Consider the following 17,630-nt stretch of genomic DNA (forward strand, 5'->3'; position numbering starts at 1 on the left):
AGTGGTACTTCCACCTCCTCGAAAGGAGTGTAAATGTCGGGTGGAACCTCTATTTTGTAATAGTGGAAGTACTTTGTTACAGCATTTGCTGCTGGAAAATGTATCCATGTATAGTATACCTCTGTCTGCCGATATTCGTGTGCCTCAATTACGAATATGACTGTGCCACCTCTAGGTGTCAGTCCATTTTCTATAAGTTTTAAGGTTATAGATTTCCTTTTGGCGACCGGGATGAGTATTATATCCCCGTCCGCATCTAGTGCTGCAGTATCAGCTGCTACTATTTCAGCTGCTAATCTAACTGCCTCTCTTTCTTCATCACTGTCTCCCATTTTACCGACAGGATGGTATTATGTTTGTTTGCAGATCAGGTTTCTTATGGAACAAAGATTAGATGCACAATATTTTGGAACAGTGTATCCTTCAACGTTGACTAAACCAAGAACCTTACATAGGAGTTCCCTCCTGCGAGGTTTTGGAGGATATTAACTTTCACCCACTCCAGACGTCTTTGGAGTATTTGGGAAAAGGGGTCTGAGTGAGAAAGCACGACTGAGTTACTCTAAATGTCTTACGTTAGTTTTATCGCCCTTTCCAAACGCGTTGGGCGCCATGTAGTGTAGTTCCTATCTTCCCAATAGGCTCTGCGCATTGGAATAATACCTACAGCAGTAAAGGCCTAGGCCAGACGTTAACTAGGTCTACTACTGTCGATACTAGACTTAAGTTTTGGGTTTGCCAGCGTAGCTCAGAGTTCGCTAGAAACTTTCTCGAATGTTCAGGAAAGAATTAACTCCCCTGATTAGACAAGAAGGGATTTAGTTTCTGACAACCATAGAACATGACAACTTTGCTCTCCCCTAATCAAGAGTGTATCTCCAGAGTCGTGTGAGCACAAGGCAATTATTTTACTCAGTCAGTACGTGCATTCTTAGTCTCATCAGATTGTAGAGAAAAGGAAGAGACGGGCGTGTTCAATAAAAAGGTGTTATTTATTGATCAGTCTCTTTTCTCGTACAAGAGAAATGGATCGATATTATTGCAATACTTATAGTTAAGTAAAGTGCATACATTAAAAGCAATAGTATAAAATAATACTGTAAAAACATTGATATGGTTTCTGAGCCATATGATGTTTAAAATGATTAAAATATATTTACATACACATATACATTTGACTAAACGTACTCAACTGGTGTTTCTAAATACGCCTACCCCGTGTACCTGACCTAAGTCTAATGCGTGGGCGGGAATAGAAAGTTACAGTTTAAGTTAAGTTTGTTTTTGCCAAGTGAATAACTAAAGAATTCTCTGTGAGGGGTTATTCAGTTCTGTACCTGGAAGTTAGGATGAATGAGGAATGGTATCTCTTTCTCTGGTCTCGATATTCCAGGCTGCCTGCGAGGGCTGCCCGAAAACGCCGGTGCTGGGTCTCTCGGTAGGAGATAGCAGCGCGTCTCTCAGCGCGTCAGGAAGGCGGGGCTGCTGCCAGCGGGGTCTGCTCTGCTTCTGGGCTTCGGCAAGTATGGCTGCTCCGTCTCGTCACCACGCGTGTGTTTGCATAGGGCAAGATCGGCAATATTTATACCTTAAAGGTGCCGAGATTGACGTAAGGATGGACATAGATGCGTCAATAAAGATGTCATACAACTTGCTCGTTAGCACATTCTTTTACTGAAGTTCTCAGTGAAATCAAAACAATGGCCGCACGGATTTTCCAGGTTGTCATAGGTTTGATTTGTTATGAGAACGTCGTATGCCTTATCAGGGGCTGGAGGAATGTCGCTTGTCTAATTAGATCTCAAGCGTTATGACCCAATCAGATAACACGTTCCTGTGCCGTAGTGTGACTGCGTCAGATAACGGTATCTGCATCATGGGGGCTTTTCTTGCCTCATGGGCTGACTGTTAGTTAACTTGATAGTTAGTTTAACCAGAATAGGGTCAGGAATAGGGGGATCGATTCAGAACCTATAGGAATACATGACAATACCATCCTGGGACTCCCCAATGCACTCACATTCCCCCTGAAATCATTAAGGGGTCGTCAAATGGGAATTGCTATGCAGGCGGCCACGCAACACATCCTGTCCCTATGGGGCTCGGCGACTCCACCCACTCACACAGGGAGGTTACATAAACTTTGGTTCACTCTTGGGATGGAACGCATGCACGCTACACTTACACACTCCACCGCCGCCTTTCAGAAAACGTGGACGCCACTGCTGTCCCTGTTGTCCAAAGAATTTAATGAGATCACATGTCCTAAATACCTCCGAATTCTGCGCCTCACAGATCCCACACCTAATCCCGGGTGATCCCCGGAACATGGAAGTTATCCTCTCTAAGCTGAAGTGCAGACTCTTTTTTGACGCATGGCACACTGGTTGGGGTGGTTGGGGAGGAGGGGGGGGTTCGGGTTGTTCAAGGGTTGTTGGCTGCTCCTTATCTTGCTCTGCTTTTTTGCATCGAATAATATTTGCCTTCATGATACTGTTTACCACATTTGGCGTATGTGCTTCACTCTATATATCTCACTTAGGGAAGACTTGCTAGTCTGTCCCGCCAGCATCACATACCGCCAACCTTTGCAAGCTGCCAAAATGTCTGATATTTCTTTTGTTGACAAATCCAATAAAATACATTTAAAACTAAAAGAGCAATCAGATAGCGTTTGCGTGGGTAATCATAACATCTACATAAAAATATAAAATGCAGCATATCCTGTGGAGACTTTCCGTCGCAGCCACAGGGTGCTGCAAATGTATTAAAAATGTCACTTTTTGGTCTAATCAGCAGATGGTTGTAAAGATTTAGCCTAAACCTTGTTAGCAAGAACTTCTCACGTGAAGTCAGTGAGCCAGTCAAATATGGCTCCATTGATTCACATGATTTTAGCATTACAGATTTTCTTACAGTTGTTTTTTGAAGCTTCACACCTTCCCTTTGCATATTCCTATGCATGAGGAAAGCCCGTTTAATCACCTCCACATCCCCTTTTACAATCCTGCTTGGATGTTCAAACAAATCCAAACGCCCGAGCCTGGCGAAACTAGATTTCAAGTAATTTAACCATGGGGTGCCCATTGCCTTATCCTGGGCCAAAAAGTCTTTCATGATCAAATGAGTCAATGGAATGTCCACATTTAGCCACAAGTTTAGCCAACAAGTCAGCGGGCGTAAAGAAAAAATGTCACTTAAATATTGTGCCCCCAGCTCTGCATGTACAGCAAAGTTAGAAGTTCCAACTGGGACACACAAGAGACGCTTCATGAAAGAATTTTCAACAGTCTGTAACTGCTACCCCACGACATATCCCCACAGTTCACTGCCATAAGCAGCAGTAGCCACTGATTTCGCATTATAAAGTTTCATCATGGCACTAGTAGGTTTTTTCCCCAGTTTTGCCGCAAAGTAAAAAATGGAGGCATTCACCCTGGCCAATTCACCTTTCTTCTTAACAAGATGTGGACACCAACTAAATTTATTATCGAAAATAACCCCAAGATACGAGAATGATTTCGATACAGGGATCACTACATTATCTAGCTTAAACAAGAAGTTTCTACTTGGCTGTTGGCCAACTTGCATAATGAATGATTTGGAATTGTTGACCAATAAGTCTCTGTCTGACATGAACAGTTTAAAAGCATTAAGTAGAGCTTGGAGTCCCCTCTCAGTTCTAGAGATTAAAACCGCATCATCTGCATATAAAAGAACAGGAATACCCCGCCTACCGACTCTAGGACAGTCGGCATGAATATTCGGCAGGTCGCCATCTAAGTCGTTGATATAAAAGTTAAAAAGAAAGGGGGCAAGGATACAACCTTGACGCACACCCTTTCTGATGTCAAAATTACTAGTTACGCCCAGATCCTGAGAATACCTTACATTGGCACTAGTATTACTGTGTAGGTCAGCAAGGAAATTAACAATCCCATTATCAACACCCTTTTCCCTCATGGACTGCCAAAGCTTTCCCCTGTTAATGCAGTCGAAAGCAGAGGACAAGTCCATGAAGGCAAGGTGGATTGTACCCCTCTTCGCTACAGTGTACTTGCTTAGAATTAGGAAGAGATTAAGGCACTGTGTTATAGTCGAACGTCCACCGCAGAAGCCATACTGAGCGATGGACATGATGTTATTTGCCAACGCCCAGTCCAACAGTCTCTGCAGTAGTATTCTACCTACTATTTTGACCATACAATCTATTAATGAGATTGGCCTATAACAGAGTGGGCTATCCCTGGCCCCCTTCTTGAAGACCGAAACAATTGTGGAGACCCCCCATGATTGTGGACAAACAGCTGTTGCAGCCGCATTGAAGACCGCCTCCAGTATGGGTGCCCAAAAGCTAGGGTCAGACCTATACAAGTCTGGGGGGATCCCATCAGGGCCCGGAGCCTTCCCAGCTGTCAATCCGACTATGCCCTCCAAAATCTCGCCTCTTTCAAACCTAATAATGCTATCACTGTCGCAAGGGGAAAAATTGGGGATTTCCATCGACGTGCAGCAGTATAATTTTTTTAAGTGATTTACCCACTCATCCTTAGTTATGCAACATTCCAGACCATCACCCGAATCCTGCACCAGGAAAGGTTTCTTTACCAATGCCCAGAATCTAGAGCTGCACTTCAAGGTATCTGGATCAAGAATCTCATTCCATGCCTCCTCTCTTAAAAAGTCCTTGCGAGTGGCAATAACTGATTTATATTCTTTCCTACACGCTTGAACAGTCGATTTTACTCTGGGGTTGGCTACCAGAGCCAACCTTAAATTGCGTGCTGCTTTAGAGCAATCCTGGTTAAACCATCTTGGTCCACTGACTTCTATGTTTTTTGCAGGGGCCAACATCAACTGAGATACTTTATCCGATAAATTTTGAAAAGCACCCAGGACCCTAATTGGTTCATTCCCAGCTGTGGTACAACTCAAGATTTCATCTGTACAAGTAGCTGTTATTTTTTTGTACAGCAAATCAGCAGCAATCATAGACCATCTAAGGCGGCGTCTTCCATCAGTTGTGTTAAGCCTACCAGAAACACAAATCCGGGTTTCCTTAACTACCCAGGGACCCTTCAACTGAACGGTGAGCGGGTTATGATCACTAAATTCATTATTTTCAATAGAGAAAGAGTCCACAAAGGACTGCATTGGCAATGTGAGTAACACATAGTCAATGAAGGTTCCCCGTCCATGCCCTTTAAAGGTAGGGGTATAAAAACACTTAGTAGGGTCCCTCAATTCCATAGCTATTATTAAGTCTAGATCATTCAATAGATCATTTAGTAATTCCCCTTCGACTGTGTGTTCCATGTGCAGGCCCTGGGATCGTACACAATTCACATCCGAAATGCATTTCAGCAAGAGGTCGCCACAAGGATGGACATTGAAATCACCCATAATCAAGAGGTTATGAAGACATTATTTCAAAGAGGAGCGAATAAAATCATTTAGTGCCAATACTTGGCTGAGAGCTGAGCAAAAATTTACACCATTATAAAAATTAACCAGGCCAGCCGAACAGTTATCTCCAGTTAATATCAACCCAATAATACCTGGGTTATCTGTTGAAACTCTACGTATATTACAAGGTAAAGCAACAGAAATGAATATAACTAATCCCCCCTTTGGCCTACCCCTGCTAGATGGAGACGCGGGAACATAAAATGATTTATATCCTTCAAGGAAGAAGTCACATTCAACTGACCAGGTCTCCTGAAGACAGATGATCTGATATTGCTTAATGAACCTGATCCAATTACAATCTCCCATCTTTGAACCCACTCCCGCAATGTTCCAACAGATTACATTGTTACCATTCCTTATAGCCTCGACAGTCCCTTCATGACCTTCTTCTATCACATAGTCCTTTCCTTGCCCCTCACACTCCTTGCGTCAATCACACGCCTCCAGGCCAGAGAGCAAGTCATATCTGTTCTGAACGTCCACATTATAACCATTCCCACAATGGATAGCAGCATTATGTCTATTATGTGTTTCCACATTAGGGTCATTCCAACGGTGGCCATTAACATTATACAGATATGGTGTCTTCAGTGCCGGTGTCAAGGACTGAGTCAGTGATCTAAATTTCCTGGGGTCATGGGGGGCTACATTCAGATGGGCATAAAAATAGCCAAGTGGGCGGGCACATACGCTATTCACGTTATATACCAGAGAGGCCGCCCTTAGTAATACTGTTGCCACATGTTGCGGGTGCCTGAAATTTGCGACAATACAATCCCCACTGGTGGTTTTACTAGACGGACCAATCCAATTCACCCTTCGCGTTGATAGTATTTGATTAGAGTATTTGGTTGGAAATACACAATTTTTACTCAACCACGCAACTGTTTTGTTTTTTAAGGAATCGTGAGATTCCCCATGAGGCTTGACAGAAAAGTCATCGATAGGCGGAACATTTGTTAAAACCACCACATAAGGAGCACAATCAGGGGGCAAATTAATATAGCGACTTTTCCTTATATGTTTGAAGTCAGGCGTGCAGTCAGACTCTACTATGGGTTGTCTATTCTGCTCAGTTGCTAGAGGTTGGGCAGGGGGAGCAGATTCAGTGGCAGGTACTTGCCGACAGATCTGCTGCACATTCTCTCTCCTGGCACTCTGACCCTTATCTACTACCTTGGGTGGAGCAACTGGGGCTGTGGCTAGATATGCTGACACTAGTCCACTCAGTCTATCCACTTCTAGCGACACAGTGTCCAGCTTAGTGGTCAGGGGTCTCAACAGATCTTCCATTTTAGCCTCTATTTTTGCTACTATAGACCTAACAAGTAGGGCAAATTGTTCCGAGTGTATGAGCGTACCCCCCTCTTTATTTCCATCCACAGGACAAGGTCCTGGGATAGGGCCATTGCAAACTACTCGTGGAGGATCTACTCTTTTTTTGCTGTGTTTCCCCCCACGTTTAGATTGCAATTTTCTACAGGATCTCACAGGTCTAGTTACTGGTGGCGCCTGCTCTGATTCCTCAATAGAAGTATCAGGCAGGACATCATATGTCTCCCTGTGTACCTGTACTACTGTGGTTATAGTATCCCGGTCACTTATAACATCACTATTTTCTAGTGCGATGTCCCCCAGTGGAGGCGAAGCCTCATCAAGTAACAAAGGGAGACTCACTCGACCCAGAGAAGCCCTTCTATCATTGCTGATTTGGGTCACCTTTTTAACCAAATAGTTATCCATGGTGCCCAAACCGGGAGCAGACTTATCTTTTTTAGATTTGGACATTACACAGTCTTATCCTTACACAATGGGAGATGTGTGCAAAGAAAACACAAACCGAAAAATATCTAAAGCACTTTACACAAGTAAAAAATATAAACAAAACACCAAAGTCTCACGTGAATCAAGCAGTTAATAATCAGTTCGAAACGAAATCAGGGTCTGTGGCCCAGCCCAGTCTCCTCAGGCCTCTGAGGGCCCGCCCTTGTCCCGGGCAGCTCCCGCGCGCGACTCGCGAGGCGAGAGGTGTTCCGGCTACTTGTAGCGCCTCCGGGCGCGCTGCCGTCGTCAGGAGTGCGCGTCACAGCCCCCAAGCCTGCCGGGAATTGTAGTGTGGCGGCAGGCGAGTGGTAGGTCCAGCCGTTCCCCTCACGGCGTTCGGTGGCGTGTGCAGTGCCGTTTCCCTCACGGCTGTCAGGTAAGTTCAATGCCCCCAAGAGCTCATGGTGCTCCGGCTACTTGTAGCGTCTCCGGGCGTGCTGCCGTCGTCAGGAGTGCGCGTCACAGCCCCCAAGCCTGCCGGGAATTGTAGTGTGGCGGCAGGCGAGTGGTAGGTCCCGCCGTTCCCCTCACGGCGTCCGGTGGTGTGTGCAGTGCCGTTTCCCTCACGGCTGGCAGGTAAGTTCAATGACCCCAAGAGCTCGCGGTGCTCCAGCTACTTGTAGCGCCTCCTGGCGCGCTGCCATCATCAGGAGTGCGCGTCACAGCCCCCAAGCCTGCTGGGAATTGTAGTGTGGCGGCAGGCGAGTGGTAGGTCCAGCCGTTCCCCTCACGGCATCCGGTGGCGTGTGCAGTGCTGTTTCCCTCACGGCTGGCAGGTAAGTTCAATGCCCCCAAGAGCTCGTGGTGCTCCGGCTACTTGTAGCGCCTCCGGGCGCGCTGCCGTCATCAGGAGTGCGCGTCACAGCCCCCAAGCCTGCCGGGAATTGTAGTGTGGCGGCAGGCGAGTGGTAGGTCCAGCCGTTCCCCTCACGGCGTCCGGTGGCGTGTGCAGTGCCGTTTTCCTCACGGCTGGCAGGTAAGTTCAATGCCTATTGCTCATGCTGTCCACCAGCAGGGTTGGATTGGGATTGAAAATCGGCCCGGGCACGCCAAAAAAAATCGGACCATATTTGCATAATCACTCCTCAAATCACTGTTTGGCGTAATCTTATAAAAAAAACTTTAGGAGGCTGGGGTAAAAAAATGCATGCGTTAAGTTTACAGTGGTGAAACAAGTTAGGCCACTTCTACTCAGGCCCCCACCCCCAACTCAGTATGTGCACACATTAATGGGCCAGCCCGCGAGCCAAAGGGAGTGACACCTCTTGCTAAACGGAGGTAATGAGCGCCCATCTGCCTCTAGAAAGGCCACTCAGACACCTACGGGGCCGCTGGCTGATTTCGAACAATAGAGACAGCGCCCAAATGGCCCCCAGACTGCTAATTAGAGGCCCACAGCAGCACTCGGACACCGGCCCCTCGGGCATTGCCCGAATGCCCGCGTTACCAATCCGACGTTGTCCACCAGCACTGGGTGCAATGGACTTGTTCTTTAAATGCAGTCGATGTAAAGTTTAAATATGACCCTACACTCCGCACGCAAGAACTTTTACAGTGCACTTAAAACGTACCACAATCTCCTGACATCTTATCCATGCAAATTTACAAGTGCATATTCTACACAGACGGCTCTACACAGTCTGCGGGTGGAACAAGACAGAAATATTCTGAGGCTTGTGCTACAGTGCAGGGAGTTTTTGAAATTAAAGGAACAACACATACACACCAACGTTTTAGGTGAATCCGCTGCACAACTCACAAAAATGTTGCCTACACTACGAAAGGCTGATCCATCACTTCCCACACTAATAGTGTTGGATTATACATTTTGAGTTTAAGGCAACAATGTCGATTTAACAAATTGGTGCTCAAATGGCTTTAGACATTAAAAAGCAAGCCAATTAAAAATAAGCAATTTTGAGGAAAGCTGGCTTTGGTTATGTTCAACATCACCCATAAGAGAAAAGGGTTTCACGCTAAAGTGAACTGTGTAGCGGATTTTTCTGCAAGAACAACAGTGCAGATCTCAAAGGTGGCTGCTGAAATCTGATCACAAATTAAGATTGACTTAGATAGTTTAGTAGACATTCAATCTGCATAAAGGGAGAGAAGCTGTGTGATGGTGTCCTCACTAGACAGTCTTACACACTTGACAACATTCCAATGGATTCCTAACTCAGAATAGGAGATACACATAGTCCTAATTAATCCTGGATGGCCAACTCTGCCCCGTTCATAAAGTTTGCAGAGTTTTCCACGCTCAGCGCTCCATGGAGCACGCGGAGCTCCAAAAAACTCCGCTCTGAGGGGCGGAGTTTTTTTCCTCGCTCGCACTCTTCAATGGCGAGTTGGCAAGTGCAAGCAAGGAAAATTCAACTCTCAGCGAGATTTTTCCTCACTCGCGCTCGCTAAGATCTAGTTGGCAAGCGAGTATGAAGAAAATCAAGCTCCTGGTGAGATATCTTGGTGGAACAAATGACGGGCCTATAAGTCTCTAGTTAAAGATATCGCCCCTGGGCAGGAACTTTCCTCAAAATGGAGGTTAAGATCACCTCAGACTAACATCATGTTGTGGCGTAGGTCAAATTGGACGATGGTATCTACGAGGGTCGACATAAACTTGGCTGTAGTCCCGGGTGGGAGGCGATAGATGATGAGTCCAGTTAATGTGCAGTTGCCGGAGAGAGTTAGCGAGAAATGGGCTGCCTCACACTCGTCTATGTCCACCTCATTGAAAGGGCACTTAATGGTGAGTTTGAAAATAATTGCGATGCCTCCTCATAGTGCCTATGCACTGTAATACCTTCTGCATTGTAAAGCATGCGTTGTAATAGCATGGATTGTAATGGCATATGTGTAGTCATGGATTCGTAGTAAATGCATTACGATGGAATGACGACGTTGTAATGGTCGTTTCCTCAACAATGCCATCTGCCCTTCATCTTCTGAAAAGATGACAAAGTGCCATTGCACTGCATAAATGAGAGTGCCATGTTTGATCATTATAATCTAACGGACACCCAAAAAAAAGTAGAAAAGAAGCATCCTGTACCTTTTTAAGTTCTGGGAGATAGAAAGTACACCGTTTTCTGTCACAGTAGATCAATATCGTACATGGGTCCTACATGATGTAATCTCCTTAACAGTTACAGCTTTCCATTTCTATGATTGCAAAAAAACACCGGTCCTTGGGCTGGTATGAAAAAAATACATAGTGTTTTTTATATCATTCTTAGGAAGTCACATTACAACTCCACTGTTATACCATTTCCACATTCATATGCACAACGAGATGTACTAGTCCTGTAGAATACTCACTCCTCTGCGACTCCATCACTCTGCACAGAGCCAGTTACCCTTTGATGCAAGATTTGAGTTGTAGGTTATGGGCCACACCTGTCCCCATTCATTCCCTCTTATCACACACTCGCAGAAAACGGTTCCTTTCTTATAAGAACAAATTAAACATATTGCGTAAAGTTGGCTGGATTTTCTTATATATTAACCATACAAAAATCAATAAATGTTGTGGTACCACTGGGGCAACCCCCGCCACAGAGGTTCTTCAGAAGTGTTCTATTGCCTAAAATAGACATGATCAATATTCCCCTTGATAGATTAAGCACACTTGTTGCCAAATTAATGGAAAAAGAGGTGTCTTACAAACAGACAGCTCTTTGTGTGAGATTCTGGAGGTTCGTTTTCAAACTCATTTTGCTGACCTGCTGCACCCCATCTTCCTTTCTTCAGATACAACAGGCATAACTCATGTTTTTTTTTAAAAAGCATTGGATTTAATTTATTGACTGGCTTTAAGGCTGGATTTGACCTCCTTTCATTCTTCAGTTCAATATTGTCAAGACAGATATGTGGATTCTAAATACGCTTCTGATCGTTGGCTGTGCCATTTTGATTTTTCTTCTAGTAAAGAAATAAAGCCAGCTCAAAACAGCAATGTGGAGTGTAGCTATCCTACTGAGAAGTTGTGTGGTGCAAGCATGGTATTCTTTTTTGGAACTAATGGTTAATAGCAATAAATGAGCATTGGACTTGTTTAACAAATTCAAGGCTCCGGCCAGTGTTTTGATGCATGAAATTATCTGCTTGGAGATAACATTTGGAAATGCCACCCATTGTATACCGCAGCATGAAAGAGCTACTTTGACCCTTCAGACTGCACCAAGCTGACTGCGCTGCTGTGCAGTTACCCATCGTGAAATATTCAGAATATGATCGACCATCAATACCGCCATTTCCTGATTCGCAATCAGTACCGACAAATGCCCAAGCCAGAATCCGGCCACAAGGCATTTCTTCTTCTCTGGATTCTGTTGATATCAATCATGTCCTTCAATATATATTTGGTCCATCAATACTCTCAGCTACATCAACATCTGGATTCATGTTGTCTAATTCAGTTTCTGTTTCACAAGCCATTTAAATCCCTGCTAAGTGCGTTATCAATCCCCAGATTTTATGGAAACTTCATGTCAACATCACCGAATGGAGTTAAACAAAGGTATGAGATCATGATGGCATCATAGTGCAAGTAACTGCTCCTGCTTTTTCTGAAAATGATCTGAAGAGCAAATCTTTCATGGGACAGTGTGTACCTTTTTTTGACTTTGCTCCATATTTTTTCTTTTGCACCATGCTGCATTGATTAGAACTAACATTATGTGCATAGTTGTGTTTAATTTATCATTGCATATATAGTCTTACGTATAATCCTCCACACAATTTAATTAAGTGCATTCATCTTCCACAATATTCCAGGGATATCGAAAACACCCTTTTTTTCCTTCTGATGACCTTACACTTTTTTACTAAACATGTGTCAGTTAAGCAAGACAAGTACAACTGTGATTTTATTCAATGCACATTCTTAACATGTTTTATCCTTAAATTGTTACATGCAAACATGATAATCAGCTTACTTACTTACTGCCCGTTATACCGACTGGCATGTAGTGTAATAACAAAGGACATTCACTTTGGTTTGTCTTGAGCAAGTTTCTGTATGGTGCCCCAGCTGTCGTCCGGAGTCTTTATTTCTATCTCAGTAGTTAGCCTCCTGGTGTTCTTTAGCCTGCCTGTCTTCCAATTGCCTTATGGTATCCAGTAAGGAGCTCTTTTTGTGATTGAATCTTCTCATCTTCTGATAGTGTGTCCTACCCATCTCCATCTTTTACTCATAATGATGGTGCCCATGCTCTCTCTTGCTTGCATCTGGGGAGCAGTTCCTAGTTGGAGATGGTATGCCTCCAGAAAATGTACAATATTTTTCTCTTTTTACTCGTATGAAAGGCTGACCCTCTGGTAATGTCACTTTTGTCATGCACCAGGGTTCTGATCCATATGAGCGTGTGGACATAATGCAGCTCTGGTAAAGCCTTAGCTTGGTGTACTTGTTTTACTGAGATGACCTCCACAAATTGTTCAGCATCCTAAAGGCTGTCATGGCCTTGTTAAGCCTGCTCTTGATGTCACTGCATGTCTGGTAGTACTGCCTAGGTAGGTGAACGTTCCAGTCATGGCTAGGTCCTCTCCATCTACTTTGATTGGTGAAAGGTTTGGAATGTTGAGTGGTATGACTTCTGGTTCCTTCATGTTAATCTTTAGACCCACTTGCTGTGCATAGATGCTGAGGCAAGGCATCTTTTCCTGCATATGCTGGTGTATGTGAGAGAGCAAGGCAAGGCCATCCGCATAGTCAAGGTCTTCATGGGTAGAGAATAAGGTCCATCTGATGCCTTTGGCTTGGTCTTCTGTTCTGAGCCGCATTACCCTATCGATGACTAGGTTGAAGGGCAATGCTGACATCATGCATCCCTGTCTCACAATGGTCCTGAGTTCGAAGCTATACTTAGTATCTCCCACTTTGAAAGTTAAGTTATCATACACATGCTTGATGAGGAGAACTATCTGCTGTGGTATGGCACAGGCTCTCATTGTATGCCTCGGACTGTCAAAGTGGATACTGTCAAAGGCTTTTTCAAAATCAATAAGGTCGATGACTGGTTGACTCTGCCACACTGTGCACTGCTCTATGATGTTGCATAGAGTAAGCATCTGATCAAGCCCTTGCAGACCCCAACATTTTCTTTTTTTAACTGCTTGTCCGCAACATCAGAAATTTATTGTATAATGATTTTCACCAGAATGTTACTTTGCATTAACAGAAGGGTGATTGCATGCCAGACGTTACAGTTGGTTAATGATCTCTTCTTTGGAATCTTGACCATGATGACTTGGTTCAAGTCATCTGGTATTTTTTTACCCTCTCAACTGGATGTAAACAGTGGCTGTAGGATCTTTTCTGATGTCCAGGGCCCACTTTGAACATGTCTGCATTCAGGTTGTATCGGCCAGGGGCTTTTACATTCTTAAGAGATTAGAAGGCAGTGACGATTTCTTCTTTCTGTGGATGTGTGATATTTACATCCAAGTCTCTCTGTGCTTCTTGGATGTCCACTTTGCTTGTTGTAACTGCTCTCTTCAAAACTTTTTTGAAGTGGTCGGCCCAACTTGCTTCCTGCTCTTTCTCTGTTGTGAGTAGTCTGCCTTGGTTGTCCATGATAGGGATGTTGTATGTTGCACAGGATTTACCACTGACTGTCTTTGTGATATTGATTCCCCCACTGTACTCTACTCTACTCTACTGACTGCCTCTTCTGCGCGGCTGGCACGGTTATCCATGTAGTTAATGAAGCTTGTGTGAATACATTCATGCTATTTAATTACTTCTGCTGAAGCATATCCTTATTAAACAAACAGTGCTTCTAGGAAATTAGTGAGTGTGTGCTATGTATTGCTTCCCTTAAGGAATATTGTTTAATAATTTAAAATAGCTATAAAGGCCATTGTACTGCTTCTTGAAGACTATTTATTCTAACAGCCCTCTGCTAAAGTATTACAAAAGTGAGCATAAAAGTCTAGACGTTAGCGAGGAGATCTTCACAGCACCAGTGCTTTGGAATAGCTTAAATTACTATTCCAACTCCAGTCAGTGTATCAGTAGGGAAGGTGTTGGACATAAAATCCAACACCAGTCCAACACCGCATTCTCTAAAGCAAGTAGTTGTAATGACTTGTGTTGTAATGGACTCGTGGTAACGTCGCAGTCGTGCTATTGACTGTGTTGTAAAGGTACTACAATGTAATGCTTGCATTGTAATAGATGTTTCCCATAGCAGCCAGTTTTGGCACTAAGCTCACAATATTCCTATGTTCTAACTTCAACATATATTTCACATCTGCAAAGTTAAAAAAAAATCTTATTTTATTAATTACGCTTTAACTTATAATGCCTTATTTCTTGTTTTCATGTATACATCCAGTGTCTCTGGAAAACTTGTTTTAAATGCCGAAGTTGAGCACTGAAGGGGCTCAGAGCATAGACGGGTCGTAGACCAGATCCTTATATATGGTTTTTCTCACCTAGGCTTAAACATCTATACAAATTAAAAACTCAAATTTCTCATAGTGTGAAGACATCCCTTACTATCTCTTGATGAGATCAATGATTAGCAGTCTGCTGACAAATTGTGCTGCACGTCCTTCCATGTCTGATTTGTTGTGCTGCAGTTGCGCTACTTTTTTTTAAGGCAGCGCAGTGTGTCTGACGATATTTACAAGGCTATGTAAAGCCACCCTGCTTGTCTTTTTATGGCCTTGTAAATATGGTCCCCTTACACGCATTACTCTGCGTGAAAGGGGCATTCCATGACTGTTGCTGTGGGTGTACCAATGCAACATCCATGGAACCTGATACATTCCCAGATTTACAAGGTTTTGTAAACCTGATAATACGTCAGATTCCTAATGCTACCCAGCAGATGCGATAGGGAGGTGTACCTTTATTTCTCCTTGCTTTTCCTTTTTCTACGAGAGCTGCATTCTGCAGCACACATAGAAAGAGGAAAACAGCACTCAGCGTCCCTTCCTGCACAAAAATAATCACCCTTACAATGCAGACATTACAATGCAGACATTGTGCAAGGGTGCCTGTTTTGGCGCATGGCAGCCCATTTTGTACCAGCGGAGGGGAAAAGGACGGGAATGCGCTATATCTTGCAGATACGTTATTTTCTTGTCCTTTTATTTTGATGCACAGCAGCGCAGCAGGAAGGCTTGCTGTGTTGCTGTGCGTCAAAATATTGTAAATGAGGCCCTACATTTTTAGGGGGTAATGGGTCACATTTACTCTTTCCCAGGCAGCGCAGTGCAGCAGCCGCAAAAGCTGCACTGTTTGAGGAGAGAGCAAGAGAGTGACAAATTTACTGAAATATGGCACTCTCCTCCCCTCCCCTCCCTAGCGCTGGCTCTGAAAATATCTGCTGTGCGCACAGAGACACTTTTGTGCCATAGTGTAAGGGTGTCTCCGTGAGTCAAGCACAGGTTTTGTACTGGAAGGCTACCCTTTCCATATACAATACTATGCTTAAACTAATTTTAAATATTTTCCCACTTTGTATATGTGCTGTACAGTGCAGCACACAAGCGAAGTAAGAAAATAAAGAAGAAAAAAAGCATTTCTCCTTCATAGCGCCAGGTTGAAGGGTTCACTATTTTATGACGGTGAATCCTGTCTACTTTAGTTAGTAAATTGGGTTGAGCATCAGAAACCTTGGGTAGTTGCATGGGAATGCCCATGCACTATCCATGGCCCCCTTGGCGCTAAGTAATTCAAACAGCTCTATGCACTGCTTCGCATTACTGTTTACGTTATTTCCAGCACTTTTGCACTGATGTGTGGCAATTTTGTGACACAAACACAGAGTAAAATCTTAGTAAATCAGCCCCTAAGTGCTTAGAAAATCTGGATCAGCTGTACCACAGATAACATCTGCACCATCTCCCGCCTGGTGCTATTTCACAGTTAAACTTTGGTTTACTTGTTATATGGACTTTTTCAACAACATTAATCCCCACAAAGGTTTTCCATCTCTCATTCTGCCTTGGCATGTCCCATATTCCCATAGAAGCACTTATATAACTTCCATCAAAACCATAGCCCCATTCAAAGCGACATGATCCCCATAATCCCATAAAAGGTTCATAGCTGTCATTCTCCCCATGGAGGCTTCTCTCTCATATGCTCCCTTGTGGGTCCTTAGAATGAGCTTTCCTTAGCTGTGCCTGATGCCTGGCCCCAGTTCCCTTGTAGGTCCTTAGAATGAGCTTTCCTTAGTTTTGCCTGATGCCTGGCCCCATTTTCCTTGGGGGTCCTTAGAATGAGCTTTCCTTAGTTTTGCCTGATGCCTGGCCCTAGTTCCCTTGGGGGTCCTTAGAATGAGCTTTCCTTAGCTTTGCCTGATGCCTGGCCTCTGGCTCTAGTTCCCTTGGGGGTCCTTAGAATGAGTTTTCCTTAGCTTTGCCTGATGCCTGGCCTAGTTTACTTGGGGGTCCTTAGAATGAGCTTTCCTTGGTTTTGCCTGTTGCCCTGCCCTAGTTCACAGTCTTTGCCAAGATTCCATACCCTAATGAGCAATCTCAGGGGACTGACCACTATTAGAATTCGGTTCCAATTTCCACACTGGTAATACGTTTGCATTCATATATTCAAAATAGGAAGGTTATCAAAAGAGGGTTAGAACTGTTACCGCAAATCTCAATGCCAACCTTATGTCATCTTACAAATGTGTTAATAATTACCTATGTCTGCCACTAGCAAAGTAGCAATGTGGTCAACCACGACGACTGGCATCACTGGGAGAACTACTCCTGTTGTGCTAATTTGTGTACTAAAATTGCTGAACTTTTTAAATATGACACTTGGCAGCAGGTAAAACCTCGAAAACATATAATTTTCTGAAATCTTATATTCCGACTGCGGTGAAATTTTAAATGAATACCTTCAGAATTGGTCCTGTTTGGTCAGCAGAATGCTTTCAGAAGGTTATTTTGAAAAGGACGCTAGAAGTGGAACATACGCTTTTGTCATCTGCAGATGTCATTCCCCTGGCAGGTATTAACAAGTGTTGCTGTAAACACATTGTTGTTGGGCCTTGCAGAGCGGGTGCTGTTTTCTACTTCCGTACACGGTGGATGGTGGCTTCATATTTTTTTCTAAACCCCATACTACTTACATTTGGTTAAATTCAGTAAGACTGCCCTGGGATGAAGCTTTAATGCCTTGGGTAGCCTGTAAGCTAAATAAAAATGTTTTTTTCCCCAGAACAAGACAGTATTTGGTCCAATGAACAAGGCCTAGCCCGTGAAGCTTTATATGATGTTAGTGATGAGTGCTCCAGGATAGAGGCCCTAAATTCGCAGTTTGACCGTTTCACACAGGAATAGACAACGAAGTAGAAACATGTGAGTTAGAACCAATT

This window comes from Lissotriton helveticus, chromosome 11 (genome assembly GCF_964261635.1).
Source record: "Lissotriton helveticus chromosome 11, aLisHel1.1, whole genome shotgun sequence".
Classification (NCBI taxonomy): Eukaryota; Metazoa; Chordata; class Amphibia; order Caudata; family Salamandridae; genus Lissotriton; species Lissotriton helveticus.